This window comes from Stegodyphus dumicola, chromosome 5 (genome assembly GCF_044657685.1).
Source record: "Stegodyphus dumicola isolate Sdum_Otavi_A_Nest chromosome 5, ASM4465768v1".
NCBI classification, from domain to species: Eukaryota; Metazoa; Arthropoda; class Arachnida; order Araneae; family Eresidae; genus Stegodyphus; species Stegodyphus dumicola.
Genome location: NC_140772.1, coordinates 113,508,637 through 113,535,397, shown reverse-complemented (window position 1 = coordinate 113,535,397; position 26,761 = coordinate 113,508,637). Strand labels below are relative to the sequence as shown.

The 26,761-nt window shown below is 31.0% G+C and overlaps 1 long non-coding RNA gene across 3 annotated transcripts in view; it reads right to left on the bottom strand.

Moving 5' to 3' along the window:
• LOC118187111 (uncharacterized) overlaps positions 1 to 26,761 on the bottom strand; it is a 274,560-nt gene that overhangs the window by 13,102 nt on the left and 234,697 nt on the right. For all 3 annotated transcript variants that reach the window (XR_015041201.1, XR_015041200.1, XR_004757890.2), the window contains exon 3: positions 22,698 to 22,791. This is a non-coding gene — a long non-coding RNA (uncharacterized LOC118187111). The remainder of the gene's footprint in view (positions 1 to 22,697; positions 22,792 to 26,761) is intronic.

The window sequence follows — 26,761 nt, the reverse complement described above, 5'->3', positions numbered from 1 at the left end:
AAACTTTTCTAATAGTTTCCTGATGTGGAGAAATTTCAGCATGGACAAAACCAGTTTTGCATACAGTATATAATAAAATATTATATCTAATCTAGAAAATGATGATGCTGAAGATTGTAACATTTTCTTCATTAGTAAATAATAATGGATTTTTATATCATCAGTCTTTATTTATGCATAATTTATTAAAAATAAAAAGGTATTAGCTAAATGGTGATAGCAGTTATTATAAGACATGTTATATTATTATTATGATGGAATGAGAAGTAGTGAATTTGTTTTATTTCTGAATACAGAAACATATTTTTGCCTTATTAGCAATGGTTAATGAATACTTTTATTTGAATACTATTGGATAAATGACTTGATTGGTCGCTATGTATTTATGTCCGTTACCTGTCCGTATAAGATTCATACAACAGACGTAGTCTGGAATGACGCATTTCGAAAACATTTATATTAAGTATTGTTGACTGTTTTGAGAACAGGAAGTGTAAATAATCGTATTAAAAAGAATATAATCATTAAAAATTTAAATGTATCTGAACTGTTTTAAGTAAACTGAACGCATATTAAAATGCATTTATTAACTCACAGTTATTATACATATATAAATGGTTTTCTGAGTTATCGTTACCTTTTGTAGGTACTGAAAGAATAAAATTATTTGAAAAATAGTTCTTTTCATAATATTGATTGACGGTGTCCGCCGAAAACATCACGAACGAAAATGTCGAAACAACGCAAGGCGAAAATGTCGTGGTACAACACATCGTGAGAAAATAAAAGTAAATCGAAACTACGCAGTTCTAAAAGATCGTGGTACAAAATATGGTTATCGAAAATAAAGCGGCTCAAAAACTTGGCACTTTAAAAACATTGTCGTCGAAAACATCGTGATAAAAAATAAAGTACCTACAGATCATCGCATGACGATAATATCGCACACATGCCTTTTTCAGGTTTCAAAGCTGTAAATGCATTTTCGCATAATGGAGTTTTGGAGTGCAAGAAGGAAAGAGGGATATTTTTACTTTTATATTTCTTATTTTTGAATGAACTAATAAATTTTTGCTGAAAACGTAAGAAGGAAACTTAAGCATTTAAAAGTTGAAAATGAGTAGAAAATTAATGCAACTTATAGCACTGAATAGAATTTTGAATTTACATAATATATTAACGAAAGGTCATTAATAAATTAATCTTTTTATAACGTTTTATTCATAATTTTTCATGAAAAATACAGTCTATGATGTTTAGAAAAAGAAGATAAATAACTGCATGAGGATACCTCTATAAAAAGTGCTTAGATAATTATCAGATTACTTTCTTTCACAATTGCTAATCTGATATTGTTTTGGTGAAAATTATACCTTGTTTTGTTTCCTTTTATTCTTAAAGTGCCGTTAACATTCCTTGCGCTTCCAGATCTTTATGCGAATATGCATTTACAACTTTTAAAACCTGAAAAAAGCATGCGTACGATGATTTGTAGGTGCTTTATTTTTTACCACGATATTTTCGACGACGGTGTTTTTAAACTGCGAAGTTTTTTAACAGCTTTATTTTCGACGACGATACTTTGTACCACGATGTTTTTAGATGCTTACTCTTTGCTTTCTTTTCTCCCACGATGTGTTGTACCACGACGTTTTCGCCTTGCGTTGTTTTCTCCGGACGATGTTTTCGACTGTAACCTGATTGACTACTATGCTCAGAAAATGGAAATTCCCGTCAGATACGTTTCACCGGGTAACATGCTGTCGTGGAGGATAGTCAAAAGAAATGTTTTCATAGAGATAATCAGGGTTATCATTGAAGTAACATCAATACGCCATATTTAAAATCTCCTGCACAAATTTTATTTATGTCTAAAAGTTGCGATAATAAGCTGTTATTTAAGATACAATAACACGCCGAACAAATATTAATTTAGAAGTCAAACAACAAAAATCAGCGTTAAACTACAAAAATTTAAAAATATAACGCTGATTTTTGTTGTTTGACTTCTACATTAATAAGCTGTTATTTGTTGTATATATTTATTACAGAAACCTTTTACCTATACCTGTACCAGCCACATAAATGCAAAAAACAATTTAGTCGGCACAGACTTTTCTTCACTTTTCGAGATTTTTCTGATATGGATATTTGTTCGTCCTTCTTTAAATTATTTCTGCTACTAATTCGCAAAGCATTATCACTTACATTATTTTTTTGTAAGGCAATGGTGATGAATTTCAGTTACATTTTAGCTGTCAACAGTTAGAGGTGATAACAGGATGAAATTTGCATTTAGCTGGAGCATTGATTTCATTAGACATATATGCACGTAAGCTAGTTAATGGAATGAATGGAGTGAACGAATGGATAGAATGAAGCACCTTTAGAATAAATGGCATAATATAATATGCATCTGCTTTCGTATACATTAAAATGTTTTTCTTTAACTAACTAAAACGTGTTCTCCATCGAACATGGTTTTGAATGAATCAATTTGAAGATTCGGAGTGAAGTGTCTTAATCAATGTATAAAAGTGTTGGTAAATTATAAAGAGTAATTTATACATTGTTCAAAAGTAATTTGTAAATTTTTGTTTAAAAGTTTCCCCAGCAGGGGTATTTTCCTGTTTATTAGATTGATATTTTATTCGTCAGATATCAAAAACAAAAGTATATGATCTGTATTTTTGACACAATCCGTGCATAAAATCTTCTGTATGTATATTGAATCTTTTTTCGGATTTAAATTAAAACCCTCTATTTTAACTTACATTATACAAAATGGTTTTCTTTGTTTTAGACTTTTGAGCATTTCTATCTAGAATAAAGCTGAAAAAATAATAAGACACTTTCTTCTGTGTATTGGTAACCAACAGTGGGGTGGTTGAGGTAGCGAAACGCTGGCAGTTTACATTAAAATCTATTCATGACTAAACAAACTAGCTGTATCAAATTGTCGGGGGTTCCTTCAAGTGTTGCTTAAACCTGATGTGAGGAGGGTTTCTCTTACAAAGTCATTCATGAAGGTATCCTACCCGTATTTAGGCATATTCAAAACTTTTTAACATCTTTGTCTTGCTGAGGGAAAACAAAGATAAAAAATCTGATGTGTACACCACATGACTTCCTTATACGGAATATTAAATTATACGCATTTTTCTTGCATTTTATTTAAACTTATTAGATTGAATTAAACCTACTTCGCCGACAGCGCATAAACCACAATAGAATAAGTGCATTCTTTAAAATTCACTCTATTTGCTTATCATAGCGACACTCTGGCGCTAGGTTCACTTAACAGCAATATATTTCATTCATATTATAACTCAGAATGCACAAAATGTATATCATTTAAAGAATTATCTAATCGTTGCCACATATCCTATTCAAATACTATAATAAAGCTAGAACGATGTATAAAAGAAATTAAGCAAACAAAACAAAAAAGAAACAGTTTTTCACAGACGATTGAGTATTTCTCATTTAATTAATTCAGTTCTCACTTCGCGAGAAGGCAAAAATAGTGCATAAAAACTCAAAATATCTATATTCAAAATTACGAAGTAAATCTCAAACGCTTATATCCTCGAAAAAATTCCAGAAAGAATTAAGCATGACTTAATTGGCAATAATAAATGAATGCGTTATCTTTGTTGTTGCGAAGCTAAGTTTCTCTAGATTGGCAACAAATCCACTAGTCTCCTGTTTCAAATGTAAACATCAATGGCCGCCATTAAAAACAGGCTTGGCGGCAAATAAATAACTTTAAAACTGCTGATAATTCTAAAAATATTGCACACAGATTTACTAAAGGCATAACATCCTTAATCGGAAGATAAAAACAACATAATTCAATCATTTTTAAAGCAAAAAATGTACAATTTACAAACATATAAGAGTAAAGAAACTGAGATCACTGAGCCGGGTAACAGAGTGGATATATATATAAATATATTTATATACGTTTGGTGCGGCCGATTGCAACCAAAATACGAGGTGCACATCTACATGTTATAGCAGTCCTATATACAAAATTTCAGCGTTCTGAGGCTACTCGTTTTTGAGTTATGCGAGATACGTACGTATGTACGTTCGTATAGACGCCACGAAAAATTCTCTTCAGAATTAATTTTAAAGCAGTTTTATAATTTTTTTTTGAAGGAAAAGAGTATTTTATTCTGTCCTTACGTAGAGATATCACGCAAAAACATCGTTAAATTGCATTCGATAGTGGTCATGGATATTTTCGTTGAAATATGCTGCCTGAAACTTTTCGCGATTGCAATACTTCCTTTTTACTTCGTACAAGGAAGTAAAAAGAAAAGAAATTAAAAGATTTCTTTCAGACTTAATAAGTCTAATGCGCATGGAAAAATTACAAGAAATTCTCTAAAAGTGGTACAAGTTTGTACATTCGTAATTAAAGTTTTGTGAAAGCTTTAAGTTACATCTACCTTTAGTGCAGTTAAAATAAAAAAAACTTAAACCATTGTTCTTAGAAACAATAACCACAGCGCTAAGAAATGGAATCGTAATCGACTAAAGAAAGTAAATAAGTTATTTCTTGGAGCAGAATTTACACTTTTTTCCGTCTGTGGGTTTAATAACTATCTGGAGTGGTATTCTGAACTTTATTTTCGATCACAGCTGCAGAAAGAAATTTATCAGATTGAAGTGAAAAATCGAAAATTGAAGTTTTCTTCTCCTTGCACAACAAAATTGCATCTTCGGATGATTTGTTTACATGCTGATAAATGTATTAGTGTCTCATACAAATAATGAAAAATTAGAACTTGCTAGTACGTGGATATATTACATACATGTATGAATTTAACATTTCTTTGCATTTTAAACATTAAACATTATTATACATACTTTCCGATATTAAACTTCAGCATGTTTGTGGTTTTTGAAGCGAAACTAAGGATATCAATTTAAATGTGTACGTTGCTGTTGTTGTTACAAATGGTTTGACAGTTGCAACTTAAAGCCTTTGTCAGAATAGGCCAATATTCCTCGGAAATTTATTTAGCCTTACGCATGGTGTAACAGAAGAGATGACCGAATTATACCCTTGAGAAAAAGATCAAAATTAATCATTAAGTTAACCTTAGAGTCGCAGATATTTTAAATAAAACTCAATCAGTATCAAGAGCGAGCAGGCATAGGTCTTTTGTTTTGCACAGTTTTAAATTTGTAGTATTTTGTTTGTAAAATTTGTAATTGCGAAATTGTAAAATTGTCTTTCTGAAAGAGAACGTCCAGGATTAGTTAATATATAGCATAACATTGATACATTTATCTACAGATGGTATAATTATCGTATTAATATTCATCTGAAAATAGTACAAGTTGTATTAATTACATATTTATGTAAACAGAAGATTTTTTTATTTTTTTGTGTATTAGATTAAGCTGATTTTAACTCACTCCATTTTGATTCAGAGTGGACTATGGGTGTAGAGGATGTATTTATACTTATTACTTAAATGTTGCTGGTACTTTTCACTCAGTAAAAATAATACGTAAAACAAATGCACGCACACATGCACACACCGGATCAAAATGAAACAAAAAATAATACAGATAATTACGCAGGAAGTACAAGTTTTTATATGAGTTTAATTACTACTGATTTAAAAGTCGTTTGTTTGCCTAAAAACGAAAAACCGCATGCATGAAAGTACAAAAATAAACGAAAGTAAATTAAAAAACATTACCATCAGTTTATTGAAAACTACAACGCTAACAGTTCTAAATTTGGCATGGTTAGTTTATACTTTCCTGAGTAGAACAAAATTAATAGAAACTTTTCAATAAAGATTTAAAAATTTCCTGTGCTTTGAAAAATAAGCATATGTGTTAGTTTTCCAATTTTAAAACTTTAAGGCAGATATCCTGAATACGTTCGTTGAGGGTATTAAAAATCATTGCTTCAAAATTAAATATCGCAAATACCGAATATAAATAAAATATATATATGTAAAATACATAAAAGAAAGTATAAATCATTAGAATATTTCTGTTAAGTTAGAAATCTTTATCACTGTATTAGCTCTTTCATAGTTCCATATAGGTACTCGAACTTGGTATGACTACATTTAAAATTAAACTGATGTAGAACATCCCTTAATCGAGCTTCCTTAGTTAAAACTCTGACTAAAATAAGATAGGAAAATAGAATTCAGTAATAAACATGCGATTAAATTACAGTGGTTTTAATTTCCGTCATGGGTTCTGTGCAATAACACCTATGAGACTCGGGAGTTTAAAGGTAATCATTGTGGGAAAAAAAAGTCAACACTTATTTTGTGATTACCGTATTATTTCTTTATGTTGAATGAAAATAGAAGTTTTAAATTGAAAATTTTGAGGCTGACATTTTTTTTTCTTCGGAAATATTCAAAATCAGCACTATCGTGAAAAATTATATTTTGTACATGAATTTCCCATTTTTCTTTTTTAATGGAAATAAGACTGTTCTGAAATATCAGAAGAAAATGGACGCTATAAGCAGTCAAAAGTCATTATAGAATTAAAAAAGAGAGAAAGAAAGAAGATAGCAGGTTTCAAACTAATTTTGTGTTAAACATAAATAATATTAGTTAATGTTAAACATAAATACAATTAGTTTAAATATTTTATTACAGTTTAATAAATCAACTGTTATTTTAAAGCGGTATTGTAAATACTAAAATGCTGTAGAAATATCTATAAATATATTTAATAATTATAAAGTGGGAAAAAATTTTCTGCAACCATTTGTATGGTAAAAGCCGAATAATTTTGTATAAAATAGTGGAAAAGAATTAATATTAAAATTATGTGTGGAATATACTATTTAAAATGTAACTAGCACGCAGGATCTAACTCGTATGTGAAATGTGTTCTGTCGGATAATGTTCAAAATTTTCATACAGGCCATCCAGGTCTGATGTGCCATTGGTACTAAGAACATGTCCGAAGAACTGAAGTTTTGCTGCTATAGAAAACCGATATTTAATCTCTGCCATATTTTCTTGTGGAGTATCTGAAGGAGAAATTCTAACAGCAGAAATCAGGAAATACAGTGCCAATGCGAGAGGCCGTCGTGACGTTTGATATTGACTGGCAGAGGATTGGTCACATCCACATTGAAGAAATTATACTCCAAGAAGGTAGTCAGTCTGAACACTTCTTGCATACCGGTTCGTCGCATACATTCCAGATAGCATTAATCATGTTGCTTTCATTATAAATGTTGAGCTAAGATAACTGTGTGTTCATTAATTAATTTTAAATTATTATCTTAATGTATCATTTGATCTGAACTTAGAAACAACCGTACTTTCTTTTATGAAATATGATAACTGATTCGCAGGTATTAATAAGAATATTTGAGCTTCAACTAATTAACTGCTGTAATCTCTTATTCTGATAGAGCACACTGGTTGGCCAAAAGTATAAATCAACTAACCTTATTACAAGCACATTGAGTCGATAGGGGTTTATGTTAACCAGCATAGAATCTGAACATAATTAATAGCTCCTTAAAATGGATAAATCAAGCCACATCGGAAATCAAACGAAAAATAGCTTCAAAATATTCTTTTAAAATATGACAGTTCTCCTTACTTAGTTATTTTGTAAGCATGTTCGTACGAAGTTTCACACAAATATTTTAAAGAACTGCGATTGAAACTGAAATTATTTGTATAATATTTATCAAAATACACGAGATCTTCAGAAAACAATGATAACAAAGTATATGCTTCTCAGTAATTTTACAGGCTACGATCATTAGTAAATTCTCATTTGAAATTAAATAAGTTGGTCAAGAATAAATTCCAAAATTTTTATTTTCAACAGAAGCAATACAAACGAGTAAATAAACGCGCAGGGAATAATTTCTTGGTCAGAAATTTCTTGAAATATTAAAAAAGCAATAATCTGTGCTAATCATACTTGAAAAATTTCTAATCGATATGAAATTTTAACAAGATCTTAACTTCATACTTTTTTGAAAACATTCGTTCGAAATTCTCATCTTGCAAACATGAAGAACTTTTTAATTTTATTTCTAGAGGAGTTTAATGAAGTTTTTGAAATTATGTTTTCTGTTCTAACTTTCAAGCATAAATCCAAAATTGATCTGGAAGGGAAATCTCTCGAGGAAATTGTTATTGGCCGAATAGTCTTTATTATGGTTTGAAACATTGTTCTAGTGTACAGAATGTATACGCTGTCGCAGAATTAAGCATATTATGGTCACACGTATATAAATACTAGAAGCACTTCTTCATATCAGTATCTGTATAATTTCATTAGTCTGATGATAGTGAAGTGAAACGAAATCGGAGTTAAAAACTCACAGTTACAATCAGCGATTTGAAATCGCTTTAATTTCTTTTAACAAATGCTGTAGCAATTCGTATCATATTTATTATTAGAAAATCATTCACCGTGTTGATTGCTTTATCTTAAATTAAAACTGTAAGCTGAAAAAAAAACGAAAAATGTGTAATAAAGAAATAAAGAGGATAACAAAGGTTTTAATCATTGATAAATAACATTTCGAGATTATTATAATAATGAATTACGGAAATCTAAATTTATGCTGTTCGAGCTTACATTTATTACGCTTTATATTTTTTCTGGTGCTGCTTTCTTTACTGAATCAAAATTCTTATTACCTTTGATTTTGAATAAATGTATTTCTTTAAAAAGTGGAACAGAAACGGGCTCAGATCAGACTGTAATGAATTTAAAATGGTTAACTTAAGAAAATAGAAGCTTTCTAAGTTTATTAAACTGCCTTGAAAGTCTTAAAACCTGGAATAGTTTTCATTTAATGTATTAAACTATTCTGGGTACGTGTCCACTTCCAGTATATTTACCATTTTCCTATAATTATACCTGTTTTGTTAAAGGATATAATTAGGATTACGGCAAAGAACACAAGCACTATTTGCCAAGAAAAGAAATACTTTCGTGCAGAACAGCTGAAGAAATATTGGCTCGTATTCATGTTACATATTCAAAAAACAGCCCAACGGTTGCCAAAATTTGAATCCGGGTCGAAAAACATACGAAAAGATTGCAGTTTATCAACTATTCAGCTATGAAATGAGAGCACATGTTTATTATTATTCCTTTCATTATCCTCATAATTTCATTGCAGTGTCTTTGTAGTATTAACCACCAATTTGTGATCTTCCGAAACGTATAATTTTGGCTTTCCATTATTTGTGTTTTAAAAATCGTTTCAGTCTTACAATCATTAATCCATTACTTTTCTGCCACTTTTATTTAAAACTACATTATTGCCTACTTTTACTATTTAAACATAATCTATTCATACGTGTTTCAATGTAAAGTCGTATTTAAAAATAGGAATGCTCTATAAATATTTCATTTGTAAAGCCTATTTCTTAAGAATGGAATATTAACGCACTAAAGCACATCAATCAGTCTTTCAATACAGTACTCGCATTCTAAGTTTATGATACGGTTCATGAGATTTTCTGATATATGTATGCATGATTCTGCATGTCATAAATATAGTACTACTTATCTAATAAAATAGTACACTTAAAAATATGTGTATTGAATTCTGAATGACCAGCAAATTATTAAAACAGAAAAATCATCTACTTTGCCAATAATTTCGTAGGAAAGAGTATAACATCCAGACAAATTTTCTAATCATTACGTAAAGCACGCAGTATAATATCGTCGGTCAAATGTGTATCACGCAAATGCTGAAATGACCTTTGTATTCGGAATGACTATCATTATTTACGCTATACTCTAATTCCATACCTATTATAATAACCTACAAACAAGAAAATGACAATATTTCGTACTAATATGTAAAAAAGGGAAAAACGATTAAGGTTTGAGAGGTATAATACGTCATTCTTTTAACAGCCATATATTTAGGCTGACAGGAAAAGAAATTTAAAAAGCGAGAACATGCGACCATTGCCCACCGTGCGACATCTTTAATATATCTTCTGTACTGTAACAGCATATTGATTACCAGTGCAACAGAGTGAAGCCGTGTCCTTCTTAATGACATTTTGATATTTCTTAATAGTAGCAAGATCATTAATAAAACATCTACTGTATGAAAAGTGATTTCCGCTATGCAGCGGTTTCATTGCTAATTATATAAGTATTTATATTTTTCTGTTATTGGTACAGAGTAAAGAAATACGTGTATCTTACGTAATGGTGTAAAAAAGTCGCAGTTGGCGGCTAGAAGAATGAAGCCACCAACTTTTACTGCATTTTATACTACATAGATAAATGTTATTCATCTATTTAGAAAGAACATGAAACGATGCACGGGAAAAAATATTTTTCACAGCTTAGTTTTAATGAGGGAAAATTCATAACGAAAAGCGAAATATAAGAACTTATTAGCAAAAAATAGAAAGCTAAATATATAAAAGGTATATATCATCATAATGAAGCCCCAGCTATCGAGATTGCTTATTTCGTTTTTCTAAGCAACTATAATTAATTTTTTATCTAATTTATTTAGGTTTTTCTAATTTGTTCGTTAATTTAAACATAAAATGCAAATTAAAAAATTAGTAATACATCAATGTGTTCATTCCACTACTCTTTTTTAACATTATGTAAAGGATGTTTTAGTTTAATTTTAGTTGAATATAAATGAGCTCTGAATTTTGTTTAATGCAAGTAAAAAATAGTTATTTTGTTGATTTTAGTACACTAAGATCAAGATTACACATTTAATTGTAGGTCACTGTAAATAGAAATTAATCCCACTGATTTAATTGATTTGGAATAAAAATTAATTGCATATTTAGGCAAATAAGTGTAACTTCTCCTTTCAGTTTCTTTGGAATGTATTTTTATTCCAAACAAACATTAGATTGCAGTAAATACGCATCTGATCTACGGGAAAAGATACCTCAGTCATCTAGATTTTTGAAACATCCAAATAGACTCTGATTCCAATACCTGAAGTTTTTTTTTTTTTTTTTTTTTTGCTTATTACGTTCTCTGCCCTTAGGCACTCCATGGAAAAGGAGGGATGCCCCGTGGTGGAGGTCTTTTTAAGGGAAACTGGCTAGTATCCACTTTACACATGGAAAAAACCACGAAAACGCCCATGCAGCCAACCCGTTCGCCGGAACTCGAACCCCGGACCGAACTACCAGTGTTCAGCGGCTTTTACCGCTCGGCCGCTAGTGGGTCGATTCCTGAAGTTTGTCTGCATTTATAATGGAATACTTAATTTTCAATAAAAAACGAATGCAAAAAAGACAGGAAAGGAAAAATGAATAAGCTGAAACAAAAGAGATGCGTATTTACAAAAGAGAATGTGAGAGAAATTCGAAATGGAGAGATCGGTGAAGAGCAAAAGAAAAAAAAGCGAGAATGAAATGCATAAAAATGTGAGCAGAAAAATCAGAAATGTAAATCCAAATTTCAACAGAAACCAGATTCTTATATCTAAAGAAAAAACATATTTTCAGCAGAAAAAAATAGACAGACAGAAATAAAATTGTATATAGATACGCATTCATACTTACGAAACTTGCTGTATAAAAGAAAAACTGGAGCGAGAAAAAACGTATTACCACGAAAAGACAAACTACATAGGAAGTGAGATTTAATATATGTTGTTCAAAACCGTGTTTTTTGGCAATTTATCGCCTAAACTGAGATGTAACCCAAGCTCGGATAAATGCAGCTATATTGTTTAATATTGTTAAAAGTTTAACTTAAACTGCAGTTAAAGGACTTTCATTTACATTTACCCTAGAAATGAAAAGTACAGGAAGTATATGGAGCAAAAGGCAGGATTTACTAGTTTGAAATGAAATAATATGAAATCTTTGACCTCTTACATGCCGTCGGATGATATGTAAATTTCCCAGAAACTTTTGCTCATATTAACATTTGAAATCATATAGTTTTCAGGAAACTAGGGGAATACTGAAATATCTAATATCATTCAATTTAAGTTTCATAAAAATGATAGTTTTACCCTGAATGCTTTATAAAATATCACAAGAAATTTGCGACCATAGCATAACAGATCAGCAACAGCATATTTCTTTGCAGTTTTAGCAAAAAAATGTACAGACGCAGGTTGTCAAGTTATTACTTTGCATATGCCTCAGAATTTGCAACTTTATTTGAAACTAAAAAAAGAAAAATTCGTGAGTGAGAAAGAAGGAAATTCGTAAATTTTCTTTCCCTGTAATATTATTCCCTGTCTTGTAATATTATTTAGATCATAATATTACAAGAAAATGTGTTTGAGTCGGCCTATTTGTCACATATGACTGATTATTTCGGAATTTGACAAGACCAGAAAGATCAGCAAATTATGGTCATTACCTGCCAGCGGATTGTTTTCGCCTGCTATGCATTATTAACTTTTGACATGAAATTGTAAGTATCGGAAAAGCGAATAATCACTATTAACATTTCATTGCATGACTTAAAGACAGCGACGATAACTTCCCTGTATAAAAAATGTTAAATAAATTTAAAAGATTCCAAATCATTAAATAAGTCTTCTTATTTATCCTATGACAAGTTTTTGATATTATGGACATTAATCTTGTGCATATAAGTCGTACAACATTTATTGCTATTCCTGTACTATATAAAAATGTATAAAAGTTAAGAACTATTATTTCACTTTATAAATGAATGAAGCAAATGTGAACTAAAATCGAGAGATTCGGCCATAAGGAAAAAATAACGCTGATGAAATATAGAAGTTATAAGGTATTAATTTAAGCTGTTAGGTTATTATAAATGAAACAACCGATGAAAGCTGCTACAAATTATATCTGTTTAGTAGGAAGTGAAAATTGTTTTGTGAAATTTCTGACAACAGAAGACCGTACAAGCTTGAATGATGTTATAAAAAGTAATTTCTTTAGAAAACGGCAATAAGTAAAATCATTCAGACAACTTCAACCGTGGATGCAAAACAACTCAGAAATATTTTACCTTATCTAAAAGTAGATTTTATATGAAAGTGGCAGACACTCATTTCTGTACCTGGGGCATACAGGAAATTCCAAGAAATATCCCGAAGTATTTTATATTAAAAAATGAACACTCGCCATGTGGTGTCCAAGCTGTTGATCATTCTGCTCATAAATCAAACTATGATAGCAGATGATGTTGTGGAGATATGCCGCAAATGCACCTAAAACTTTGCATTAAGCAGACAACACTGGTCTACAAATGTTATATTTTCTGCTCTGCTACGTTTTCTGCTCCACTATAATAGCCGATGAAAGCTGCTGTAAATTGTATACCGACAAGCGAATAATTGTGTAAGGAATTATTACAGGTTCCCTATGTTTGCTATCTCGCTGTAAGCCACGTTCAACTAACATTGAAAGATCCGTGAATCCAATCTTGATGAGGTCATAGTTGATACTCCTGGCGAGATGTTTCAGGTTTTACAAGTTTTAATTGCACTTCAAGGAATGCATTACTCTGGAATACGAAATTGTGCATTACCTGCTTAGACATTTTACTCATTGTTAATTAACGTTAACGCAAATGGAATAGTTTCTGTCTGATTAAAGTACTATGTCAATGACTTATTTCTGAATCAGATTAAGAGGCGATCTATATGGGGCTGCCGCAGGGGGCAGTAGTTAGATGAAGCTCTGAATGATTCCAAAAATAAAACCTTTACTTCTGTGGTAATACTAAATATCCAAAAATTAAACATTTATTTCGATGGTAATATTAAATAAGACAAAGTCGATAGCTCCTTCTGTCGTGGGCTACGAAATTCTGTTCATCCAGTACTGAATCATTTATAAATATTTGTCATAAGATGAAGATATCAACGTATTTGTAAATTTTATTCAAATGTTTTCCGCTTCTTAATTCTATTAGTATTCAAGCATGTACATTGAGACTTTTAAATTGCAATAACTGCAGCAACAAAAAGGTAAAGATAAAATATTGTGTTGTGTTAAAATAGTTTCTTGTCAAAGAAATAAATTTGAAAATTTTAATAATTTATTTAAATAATAACAGTCAACTGAGGTACTACTGCATTATGTAAATAGAGATCTCAGTACTAATTTGTAAAGTTAAATAATCCTTAAGATACAAATATTTCTCCAAATCTAAGAGCCAGACTAGACTGCTCGATGTGTAAAAAATACCTGTTATAAAAATATGCAACTCTTAGTTAAAAAATCCGTTAGTATTATTTATATAATTAAATAAAATACAATAATATTAATATACATAACAGTAATAAATACGTTTTCAGTCTTATGTATAAAACTTAGTTAAAGTGTTTTTAGAAACAGCTTTTCTTTTGTTTTGAATATTTAAAATGCGATCTATTTACTGATGGAAGATAATTTAATTAATTTAATCAAATTATTTTGAAAATTCAATTTCCTTCAGTCAAAGAAAGAGATCCCGAAAATGAAAAAATTCCGCCTTCTAAACTGAGACGGACTCTCATGGAAATTCTGGAGAAGGAAGACATGCTTGAAGAAAAGAAAGCCTAATGGAAGTCGAGTATGCATCTTCAATAGTAGAACAGCTTCAGCAGTACAGATGCGCGTGTTTACAGAAAACTTTAAATTCTCGGGAAAATTCCGATAAAACGCTTCTATCGCTTTCTAGAAATGAATAAGTGAAAGAGAAACAAATTCGGAAAAAAGGTCGGCGCATTTCGAAGTCGGGATTTTGGCTGCAGAAGATTCCAATATCACCAGAACTCGTCGCAGTGGGGAAAGGACCTTTGGGTATCCCAGAGAATCCGATCCTATTACACTCGCGCCCTTTTTTTTCCTTTCGTTTATTCGACCCCCTCCCTCTTTCTTTCATTCTACCTTCTCTCTGGGACGGCACTAAGAATTTTTTTTTTCTTAAAAAAAAGGCGCCAAGGAAAAACGAGAAAAATGGGCTACCGTCAAATTTCCTGAATGGAATTAGATGGTAAGATGGAAATGAATCCACCCTCGAAATTCAGGATTCATCAGAACGAAGAATAAAAAAATGTGGGGAAAAAGAACAAGGCTCTGAAAAAAAGAAGGTGGAGGCGAAGGAAAGGGGGAAAGTAGGTCGACAGCAATAGGACTCGCCAGGACGTGTCCGGAATCTAGGATCCTGGAGCAATTGCCATCAACTCTCATAGCTCTGAGGAAGTATGTAGAACTTTGTTCGTCCGGCGCCTGTCTCTGTATCCCAAATTTTTTCCTCTCGTTTTTCTCTTCTTACTTTTTCTTTGATCAGTGGATTTTGTTGACTGAATATAAACAACAGAATTGCTTGTGCCGCCCCGACAATAACAGGCCCCTTTCTGCTGTAAATCAAAAAATCCCGAAGAGCTCTTTGCTTTTCATTTTACGTTTTGCAAGCTACGTTACTTTTTCTGTGTTTTTCTTTGCAGAGAATTTTCCTTCAGGTTCATTTTTTAGTTTACGATCGGATTTATTAGTGCCTTGGGTGCGAGAGGGGAAATGGCATGTACCGACCAATGGGACTCCGTAAATCTTTTCCCCTGAAAGTTTTCTTCCCTCTTTTTTCAGCCTGCAGCAGAAGTTCCCAGCAAAAGATCCGAAGAACCTGGCGCTGGAGAAAAATAGTATTTCCCTGCAAGATTAAGCTAGTATCCAGACAATGTTTGCTATACTTCCTGAATGAAATGTTCTGATGCTACTGCCATGAAGATGTGCATGAACCGTTCCATTTAAATCAAGCTCTCACTATGTCTGACGCCTTGGAAAATATTTCGAATAAAATTCAGTTCTTTAAAGTGAAATGGGGGCAGTCAAAAGACATTTATTTATATTGGATTGCTTGAATATTAAAATATTTTATATTAGCTGCCAGTAAAGTTTTCTGAGATTATATAGCTTATGAAAAGTTAACCCAAAAAGGGTGGGAAAAAACTGATATATATTTCCATCATAACGTATCCTTTTTTTTTTTTTTTTTTTTTTTTTTTTGTGATTTAAAAGGGGTAATTCTACAAATTTCAGGCATCATTCTAATACATTCTAAATATTTTTTAATTTCAATTTTATTTTAAATAAATTAAAACAAATTTTTACAAAACTGATTTTTGCCTTGAGTAGAAAAGGAAATGTATTCTTTCTAGGGTTGTTCAATGCTGTGTGAATGAAAATAAAATAAAATGTCTTCATAAATTCAAGTAGAATATTTAATTTTGGCAGTTGTAACTGATATCTGTTCTTTATACGTTAATGCACAGAGTTGATGCACATAATACCGTAGAACTGTAAAAATTTATTATTTCAGGTATCTTATCCTGTTCGGATATTTAAAAAAATCCGAATATTAAAAAAATCAGGGTAAGGTAATCTTTTACGCTTATACTCAAAATATGTATTTACTGTAAGAAAGAGGTTTCCCGCCTTGTTCGTCGCATTTTATTTTAACAAAGATTGTATTGCTAGAGAGAACAACGACAACCAGCAAAATAATTTTATTTCCTTAAAATAAAATATTGAAATCGCTTTTTCATGTTGATACTGAAAATTAAACTTTGAAATAATATTTTATTTTTTTAAACTCGCAAATTTTTATGTATACGATGAAGCTAATTTTAGTTAACTAATTGCGGCTACCCAGCATATTATATGAAAAAATATTCCTGCGGGACCAAATAACTGATGAAACAAGGTAGAGTATTTTTTCATCTATTTTTTGGTGGTCTTAAACAGTCACTCGTGCTGTAAACGAAGAAAAGCAAAATTATATATTCCAGCTAATTGCTTTTTCCATTTATATTCACTGACCAGTAGACTTCGCTTAGTGTGATCGCGGTTAAAGTCATCATTTAGATAATGATATCGAACTGCCAAAGTCCCGCCGTTTCTATACGAAAACATGGAAAATACATCCCTTATTGTGATCATCAATTCGATTAATATTAACAAAATATAATATTATTATTAAAAAATAATATTATTAAAATCTTTAAAAATTATTATTTAATCTAAAATAAAGTCGTCAAATAAAGGTAAAGTCGCCAAACGAGTTAAAAATCGATTATAAAAATTGTGAAGTGACAGAGAAATGTCCCAAATAAGGGATTAAATAGCCAAACATTTTGGTTTGGAGAACGCCTCGGGGATAGGATGCAAGGATCTCCTACCGTTCTTTTCCTGGCAACAACCTTTCAAGAGGATTTTAGGGTCGACAACAATTTAAATGCCACCATGCCCGAAAAGAGACAATGCTTTCACAAACACCTATGTCTTCAAAGGGATTCAAATTTGGGCTCAAAGTTGTGGCAGCCTACTCTCTTACCATCATGCCTCGTAGGAGAAGTCTATAATTTTTTATTAAAATACAAGAATTCAGATGAGACTTTCTTAACTATGAATAATGTATAGTTAGATAATAAGCATAAATTTAAGCAGCTTATAACATCTTAATAATTTTCTGCAATGCGGCTGACATGTTACTTATACTATTTTATAATAATTCTAATTTGCTGATTTCTATTGATAACTAATTATAATGCATATCATAAAAAAATATATTATGGAAGCATAATAAATTCAAAATTCTGCTTAGTTTCAGAGTTTTCGCATGTAAAGTATAGTTATTTTTCAATTGATATTTAATAAATAAATTATTTAAAAAGTGAAATAAACTACTCGATTTCCGGAGAAAATAGTTTCAAATAGGAAATAACAAATTTATGTCCTAGCTCCGAGTATGTAGAAAACTATTTATTTATTTCAGAATGAAAAAACTGACTCAAACTTGCATTCATTATTTTTTATAAAAAATATTGAGGGGGGAAACTTAATGATGTAAAACTTTTATCGGATGACAGAAGCTCTTTTATTAATTTCAAATGTCTTTGTGAATGCGGTTTATGAACTCCATGAAATTTTACTGTATGTTTAGACATACCGAGACAGACTGAGAGCGCGAGACTTTTTCTGCTACTGTTAGTAACTCTACTGGCAAAAAATCCTCCCATCCTCTCTTGTAGGGGAAAATATAGGGTTCTCCACTAAACCTCTAAACTTGTCTTTAAGCATTAAGAGGGCAATCCATCAATCAGGCAGCTTAAATCTCTACCCATACTCTCAATCCCAACATCTGGGGTATCAATCCTCAGTTCCAGAGCATGATACCCACATCAGTCCAACTTGAAACTAGACGATCTATTTGAGGTTTATTTAAAACCACAAAAAAGGCCACAAAATTACCAAATAAAATTATGATGGTTGCTGCAATAAAGCCACTTTCCCCCCACGTTTTTGTAATTCAAGTTTCTAGTCATAAGAGTCCTGTACATCCCCATCTTAGGGGGATATTATCAGTAATTGAAAGATGGGTAGTGCTCTTTTTTGTAGCATGTTCAGGAGTGTCCGACAAAAAATATAAATCCTTTGTATTTCATATATTTTTTTTTCATTTATTTCTTCGGGCACAGAAAGAAACAAGTGATGAGAAAGGCAAAGAATTTTTCTGTATCTATAGAATAGATAGCTTTCTTATAAGTCGTTGATCTTGTTTTAGTTGATATATCTCGCTTCCAAAGGCTTCTTAGGAAAGCCATATAGTAATCTCTTCATCCCCAAAGAATAGAGAGCTCTCTATGGCAACAAACCGTTCTTTTTTACTTCAAATATCAGTTTCATTTTATTGATGACTCCAGAACCATTTCTATTAGCTGTTGGACATTATCGTCTCTTTCACAATGGGAATATGTAAAAAAACACCCATTAGTTTTTAGATATTGTTTTCACATGTCATATTGATTGAGTTTTATCTTTAATTTCAGCTTTTAACGGAGAAACAGTAGGTATTATATAATGAGAAATAGCTTCTAAATATATAAGAGCATTATATTTTAACTCGTTAATTGAAATTTATTTTATAACATTAAAATTGATATTGTGTATTATAAATATAACTACATAATTATAAATGCTTTAATTTCGAGGAAATTATGCTCATGTGAACTAGAGGCAATACAAATTTAATGTTAAATGTTTAAAAATTGATGAAACATCATGAACATAGCATTAAATGTAATGTATCAAATGTATACGTAGGTTTCTCTCGCCTTAACGAAAATACAGCGTTCGAGTAACTCCTTTCTAGTCTGAAACGGATTAAAGAGAAGAAGAAATTACCACGAATGAAAACTAAATATAAATCTCAACATTCTTAGATTTTCAAAAAAGTATCAAATAACAACAAATATGTTTTAAAATGTGAAATAATAATAAAAGTAACGCCAGTACAATAAATACACACACCTATGAACATAATTAAAGTAATTGCAATGTAATTTCACTTTCCATTGTAACACTTATATGAAGATAAATCTAATTCTTAACTAGTTCAAGAACAACTCTTACCGTTCAAGCGTTACGTAGAAGCTGCCTTTCAATACTAGTTTAACTCCTCCTTGAAAACACCCATACTCAAATATTCAACTTAATTTATTTTACCTAGCCATTTGTGAGAGTTAAAATAAAAATACCTCGCAACACAGTCTGGCGGTGTACACAAAATTTGATTTAAAAAAGTCTTGTAAATACAGGATCAAACTACTTTCTAAAAGAGGCTACAAAATCGCAAATCAACCACTAACAGCTAATCAAAACCTTAACTTAACCTACAAGCTATGCTTTGAGCTCCTGATCTTGCGCGGGGCATCAGGCAAGTAGCCAACTTTAATCCAACTCTCATATAGTTACAAGCTATTCCTGTGATTTTATATTAAACTGCTTTTGCGTAATAATCTCAGGAACGAGCCCGTGACTAAATAACCCAATAAGAAAGATAAAAGCTAAAATCAAATTAATTGTTGAAATTCGTGTGTCATTAACCATAACTAAAAGCTAAGTGAGAACACTGAAAGTTTTAAAAGGTAATGATAATGATGCAGATGCTTTGAGCCGTCGCAAATTCGATAATTTTTTACCATGGGAGAGGTAAAGTATACCATGAAGCGAAGAGAGGATATATAGGAAGCGAAGGACTCCATTCATTCACTATTTTTATTATTTTTATGCCTGCTTGTTCTAGAGTTGAAATTTGTAGCGCTGTAACTCTTGCGAAGTAAGAATATAAAGAACATTAGACATTTTATTTCGGATCAGGATACATCGCCAGGATTCGAATTCCGAGCCGTCCAATTGCTAGCCGGACGTGCTTCTCAGTTACACCACGAAGACACGCAGTAAGATGTTTTAAAATATGCAAATGTAATGTAACGAGATAAATTACTAGCTAATACCAGTGTGAAACATAAAGAGCAGAAAGATATTTAGGGAGAACTATTATAAAAAAGTAAAATAAAAAATTGGCAGTGCAATAGCAATGGGTTCTAAAATTCGCTGTAGAATTGAGAGATAAAGGAAAACGCGCATTTGACTTGACAGAAATTGACGGCATATTATTTTGGCAGCGTCAGAATAATGCCTTGCAACTGGTAGGAAAAAATTGGACATTAAATGCATTACTAGAAAAAATAATGCAGTCACTCCAATTTGTAAACTATTCCTCATCCTCCAATGCAAAATTTTCAAATAATGTATTTTTTTCCTATGAAGTGTATAGAGCAATGTTTCGTTGGTAAGCCAAATTTGGAGAATAAAGAAATATTTTTGCAGATTTTGATGTGAAGTAAGGTATCGTCTGCGATCTCAAACTGAAATACGAAAATGCTTACTTTTACATCAAATCATAAATTTCGCTGCAAAGCAAATTAGCAGTACTAAAGATCGCTGAGTTCCTTTAAAAATAAAACATAATACTTTACAGAATAATTAAAGTAAAAATTTCTAACAATTTGGAAATTGGAAAAAATAACATTACTGAATTTTAATTTGAGGAAATCTACACTTCAGGAAGCAATTATACTACAAAATTGGTTTAGTGGTATTGGAAATTATAAACGAAGCTTTCCTGTACAGCGGTATTGTCGGCAAATAAAGTATCCTGCAAGAAAGTTAGCCATATAGGATTTTTTTTTGAAGAAATAAAATTATACAAATACGAAAACCAAGAAATTGTGCAATGTAACATTTATATTCATTTTGTGGAATTATAACATCATTGCTATAAATTTCGATAGTTTATCCTGTGGAAGCGGTAAAAAAAATCAGTATAATGAAACTATTTGACCATACACAATATGAGCTGTCATAGCTATCGATTAAATTAAACTTGCAAAAATAAAATGGCTTAATTTTTAAGCCAGTAAAAATTATTCGGTTGACATTAATGACGCAATTCGTATCCAAATTCGAAATTTGCTATTTACTATCATTACGAAACTGTAACGAATGTAACGGAAGAATTTTTCAAATCAAATCAAATATTTTATAATAACTAAAATAAAACAGAAACAGAAGTAACTTCATTTCGATATTTCAGAACATTGTGTAACCCTTAAGCGTTTGGTGATTCAACAGCGTTCCATTTATATAACTTTTCACGCATGCGAAGTAATAAAGAATAATAGAAAGAAAGAAAGCAGGCTCAACTGCTCTTGAAGACTCTAAATAATCGCTTCAGTTTTTTTATCTACCCCTTTGCCCTTTATAAGTGATCGAAAGAGAAAGGGGAGAGTTATTACCGTGAGTTGAAGTTCCACCCTTAAATGAAAAGGCCAAGTTTTCAGTCGGTCCCACGTTGTAGCGGGCGATCCCAGTCGCGCCAGAATGGCGCTTCTCTCGCCCGACACCTGCCAATCTATTCGTTTATCGACATCAGTTTTTGGCGATTTATCCTCTTTTGATGGCTTTTTTAATCTTAAATGTACTTTCACGATATGAGAATAACCATGTTAAAATTTGTAAATGTATTTATGAAAGAAGACGAAAACGTTGTATACTGTAACTTAGAATTATATTATGCTATTGTTTTACAAAGCAGAGATGCTACTTGGAAGAATAGCTCGTTCGTAATCATTTGAAAACTTCAGCCTGATATTGTCTGCATTTACTACTGAAATTCTTGCTGCTGTGAAAGGTATTCGATTTAACGTTAATTATTACGTGATTATTACGTGAGGGACTGAATTAACCAGAAAATTTTTCGATCGATTTATTTAATACATATTTCACATAGACCTTGTAAAGTCCCACCTTTCTTGGAGATACTTTATATTTTACGTTAACATTGCTGTCGGCAGGACAAGGAATTTTATTGATACATCCTAATAAAAAGGAGACAAAACTTAAATATCCATGATGTAAAAATATATTTGAAAAAACACGTTTGCTAAAATAAATCATTTTGATAATTATAGAATATACATTGACATTAATATATATATATGTGTGTGAAGTCTTCAATTTAATGAAGTTTACCTTAATTTTTCAACAGCTTTAACAGTAAGAAATGTCATTTGTTCTTTAATCTGAATTACGTTTAACGTATTTAAATTCAGGACTCGGTATAATAACAGACATCCATCCATATATGATATTGTGCTTTCGTTGTTGTAGTTTTTGTTTTTGGTTAGGTTGGTATCTGTTAGAGTTATGATAGAATAAATGGGAATAATAGGGTTAATTATCATTCACTAGATCTTTTTTTCTCGTGAATTTTAATTTAGCAATTAACAGTTGTTAATTATACGTATTTATAGCAGTTTATTGAAGACAGAAGTTTTTTATTATTGTATAATTCTTAGAAAATAAAAGGTAAGAAGGACTTACCTTCTATTCGATCTTTTTTCTTCTCCAAAGCATATCCGAGAGTACTTTTCCTAAGTACATCTACACACTACACTACTCACAGAAAGGGAGGCTTCTAAGATAATAAGATATTTAATTACAATAACATCACTAAACTAATATATATATATATAAGGATTACAAGTTTCACTCAAACACCCATCACGAGTTCTTAAAGCTCAACTAAAAAGTTCTGATTTAGTTTTTGCTGCGCGCATGCGCAAATCAACTGGTTGTCGGTGAGTTTCAACAATTATCTAAATTTTTAAACTGTAATACCGTAATCTCCTCCAGAGATATAAAATATTATTGACTGCGTTTGCAGAATATAATATCTTGCGTAAGTTTCAGTGGGACCTATCGAGGATAAAAAAAAGATAGTTTCATATTGAAATTTAAGAGGTTTTTCATACACAGCCAGTTTATAAAGAAAGTGTTTTCCTAAAACCTCTCTCAGATACAGAGTTAAGAAATATTTTCGAAGAATAGCAGGAAAACGAGCAGTTCAGTACTTACATACAGAAACATAAAAATTATAAAGCATACCTATATATTTTTCATTCATGAAAAACATGAAAGTAGTGAAATAAATGTTGCATGTTTTTCATTCCTGAAAAAAAAAAAACACATGCAGCATTTATTTCACTTGTGACACTTTCTTCATTTCTTACTTCAGTTTCAGAAATGGAAAATATACTGTAATATTTTTAGAGTAAAACATGATTGATCATGAAAACACTTTGAAAGATTTGACACCTTCTGAAAAAGTTGCAATAATCTGCTTGAATCAAACACAGTACATATAAACTTCTTATAATAAGCTTCTGTTGGATCAGGAAACTGTCCTTGAAACTAATCCCTTGCTCCCTCATTGTTCGAGGCTCAGCTTGGCATAAAAGGCAAAAACGGGTAATAAGTTAAAACATCACTGCCAAAAGGTCTGGCTGCAAAGGTGCTTCGTAGCGTTTCTGATGCACAGGATAATATGTGCCAGTGTTTTCTTTGAAAGATTTCTATACGAACGTATTCCTAATTCCAATCACAGAATCGTGTATCTTATCATAATTGATTAAGCATTTGCAATGAAATGACTTTCTTTATAGACATCTATTTTACGTAAATTCCATGAATTATCAATTGAATATACAGGGTGGGTCAGCAAAAGACCCTTCACCATTTAAAAATGAAACAACGTTTTTACTTTTAAGTATTTAATAATTATCTTTTTAACATTATAATGTAAACCTCTTAAAAATTTGTTTAACCTAAACATGTATGATAACATGTTTTAAATGATTTTCCCCTTCATAAAGGCGGGCTGTTTCTTTCGCACTCTTCATAACTGCTTGCAAAGTGGATGCGTTTATCTTTCGAGTTTTTCCAATGAGTATTATCCTTCCATTCAACAAGAATTCGGGACTGAAGCTGAGCTGAAGGAGTTGAAGCATAGAGTCACTCTGCAAACCGTTATGGAGAGTACCAGAGAAGGATCTCGCCTTTATGAAAGCGAAAAACAGGAATAATTTTTTGTTATCTTTCATATTTAACCTAAAAGAATCTCCAAGATGTTTATATTATAAAGTTAAAAAGAATATTATTAAATAATTAAATTAATATTTCTTTTTTAAATGAGGGACTGATTTTTCGTCCTTCCTAAATTTTAAATTGATCGTCTTTTAAATTATATTAGTCACGTACACTAGGATTAAAAGATTCTGTAACAGGAACGTAATATGTGGTGTTTGGAAACTTCTTTTATGAATTATAATAACATTGACAATGTACCTAAAAATTATCTTTTAGATGTCAACTAGATGCATTAATTAAAAATAAAATAAAGATTTAAATTAAGAAATACGCTTATAGTTTTAAACTTGCTCAAAGTATTAAATAACTGCACAATAAATCTGAATTCTAATTTGAAATTTTATGCGTTATCGAATGGCAGAATTTTGAGAACCGGTTATGCTCAAGGTTTATGTATAAAAGAAAATAAATCAGAGAGCTTATATTCTGCGCAATGGCAACATTTATCAAGTCTCGTAGAGAATAAATGCACAGCCGCATAATCTACCATAGCAGTAAAATACTTTGTAAAATCTCCATTAAGGACGTTTCTAATGTCAATGTGTTAGCAGAAGATTATCCTTTTAATTGTTTCTTATGAATATAATCAAATAGAAGGAAGTTGTGATCAAATTGTAACAATAATTACACTGTATGTCAAGCTGTAACAATTAAATATTAGTTAATAATAATTTAATCGCAGGGGTCTATTAGTTTATATAGTAGCTGCAGTTTGGACATGAAAGCGAGGCAGTTTTTCTTGTCATTTCCTTTACAAAGGCATCCCTTCCTTAAGCAGAAAGTCTTAAAGTGTTTTGTTTGAGAAGATGCATAGTTAAAAAATAGTTTCGAACTCAGCAACGAAAATTATTTTAAGAACTCCTTAAATCGAAAACTCTTATTTAGTTTTCTACTTTAGTATGATTCAAAAAAGGTTGAATGATCAGATTCTACCCAACTTATTCATCATTGCATGCGAGATAACATCATGCTAGCTATATTCCTTCTTTGAAAAATGGAAAATAATCAAATGTTTCTGCGTTATTACCTTTAAAGTCAAATGAAATGAAAGGAATATTAAAATAAAATCACTTTACTAGAAACTCGAATATTTCATTAACTCCCATTTATGACAATGAAATAAACCTGGAATTCGGTACAAGATAGTTCAAGCCTAAAATTGTATGAATAGAGAAAGAACATGTACTCTAAGTCATCCACCGAGAACAATTGCCCTCTCCTAGTAACCCTAGTCGAGGATATATACTTACCGCATTGTATGTTAAAAGCAGAATAAATTATTTTAAATTGAGCCATTTAATGGCAGAATGTTGTACCTGTGCCTGAAACGACTATTTGCAGCTTTGGAAATCTAAAGTAGATCCGCCCAGAGTTCGAGAATTCTATGTTGCTTTTCAAATATATTCTCTGGAAACTGTTTCATGATATTCGTGAATTAACTATAGCTTGAATCTGACTTCTAGAATAAAATTCTAGAATGCTATTTAAATATTACCCAAGAGTCCCACTACGGAAAATATATAACCGGCTATTAAAGTTTATTTTATTTTTTATTTTTTTATAATCAGGAAAGGGTTTTCGAAGTAACAGATTTTATATTTTTCACAGAGTCCCTCTTTTTTCCTTAACTGCTTTAAGTCGCATGAACAGTTTATTGTAAGCAATCTTATCGTTATAGACTTGGTCATTTATCATAATAAGCTGTGTCGTTGGGTCTTAACTGTGTCTTTTGTCTATATATATGACGATGAGAAGGCTTATTAACAAATTCCTGAGGCATCTGTAATTTGCATTTTAATATTTATTGAAAATAATTACAGAAATGCATATTAGTTCTCTAGACCCGTTGTGAATTTTTGCCCATTTTTTTATTTTACATTTAAAAACATGCGATAGAAAATTGTCAACAAAATATTTTGGTACTTCCTTGTTAAGGTGGAAATCTCAGTCAGTCGCCAGAATCGGAAGATTAGGCGCCAAACTTGGAAAATTTAATTCCTACATTATTTTTTAAGCTGGAGTGTTTTGTCTGATTTTCAGACTTCTTTTATTACGATGATGTTCGCGTGATATTGGTTAAGCATGTTCTTTTTTTTCCCTTTAAAAGGTTTATTATTTTTTACTTACTGGGAGATATCATTCTTTTGTTAATTATTTTCTCTTTATGATGTTGACCGTTTTTAACTTTCCATCAAATTAGAAAATAAACAGTTCTTTCTTACTTATCCTTTATTATTTTTCTCCCTTCTAAAATGCTATTTATATTTAACTTCTCTCAAAGAGCAGCAGTATTTTTTAAGAGAGGGAATTTCTGCATTCTGAGAAAAAATGCAACAAAGACTGACAAATGACATGATTTATTGAAAAGCAAAATATTTGGAGATGCAAAGTGAAGCTTTGCAAGGAAAAAACATTATACTTAATTCAAGGAATCCCTTTCTTACCGTTTTGCGCTTTAT